Here is an 844-nt window from a genome sequence, read left to right on the forward strand (position 1 = left end):
ACTGTCAAGACTAATGGGGTTGACCCTGAAGTCTTCAGACTTATGCTATTCCCTTTTGCTATGAGAGACAGAGCTAGGACATGGTTGGACTCTCAACCTAAAGAAAGCCTGGACTCTTGGGGAAAGCTAGTCAATGCCTTCTTGGCAAAGTTCTTTTCACCTCAAAAATTGAGTAAGCTTAGAGTGGAAGTCCAAACCTTCAGACAGAAGGAAGGAGAATCCCTCTATGAAGCTTGGGAAAGATACAAACAATTAATCAGAAAGTGCCCCACTGATATGCTTTCTGAATGGAGCACCATAGGTATTTTCTATGATGGTCTTTCTGAACTATCCAAAATGTCTTTGGATAGCTCTGCTGGAGGATCTCTTCATCTGAAGAAGACGCCTACAGAAGCTCAAGAACTAATTGAAATGGTTGCAAATAACCAATTCATGTACACTTTTGAAAGGAATCCTGTGAACAATGGGACTAGTCAGAAGAAAGGAGTTCTTGAGATTGACACTCTGAATGCCATATTGGCTCAGAACAAAATATTGACTCAGCAAGTCAATTTGATTTCTCAAAGTCTGTCTGAAATGCAAAATGCACCAGGTAGTACTAAGGAGGCTTCATTTGAAGAAGAAGCTTATGATCCTGAGAACCCTTCAATGGAAGAGGTGAATTACATGGGAGAACCCTATGGAAACACCTATAATCCTTCATGGAAAAATCATCCAAATCTCTCATGGAAGGATCAACAGAGACCTCAACAAGGTTTCAACGACAATAATGGTGGAAGAAACAGGTTTAGTAATAGCAAGCCTTTTCCATCATCTTCTCAGCAACAGACAGAGAGTTCTAAGC

General features: G+C 40.6%; 1 non-coding gene across 1 annotated transcript; it reads right to left on the minus strand.

Annotated features, from left to right (window-relative positions):
- Positions 1-174: 174 nt before the first annotated feature.
- Positions 175-282, minus strand: LOC127745246 (small nucleolar RNA R71). Its single transcript, XR_008006443.1, has one exon. It is a non-coding gene; the product is annotated as a small nucleolar RNA R71 (small nucleolar RNA).
- Positions 283-844: the final 562 nt, after the last annotated feature.

Source organism: Arachis duranensis, chromosome 2 (assembly GCF_000817695.3).
Source record: "Arachis duranensis cultivar V14167 chromosome 2, aradu.V14167.gnm2.J7QH, whole genome shotgun sequence".
In the NCBI taxonomy this organism is placed as follows: Eukaryota; Viridiplantae; Streptophyta; class Magnoliopsida; order Fabales; family Fabaceae; genus Arachis; species Arachis duranensis.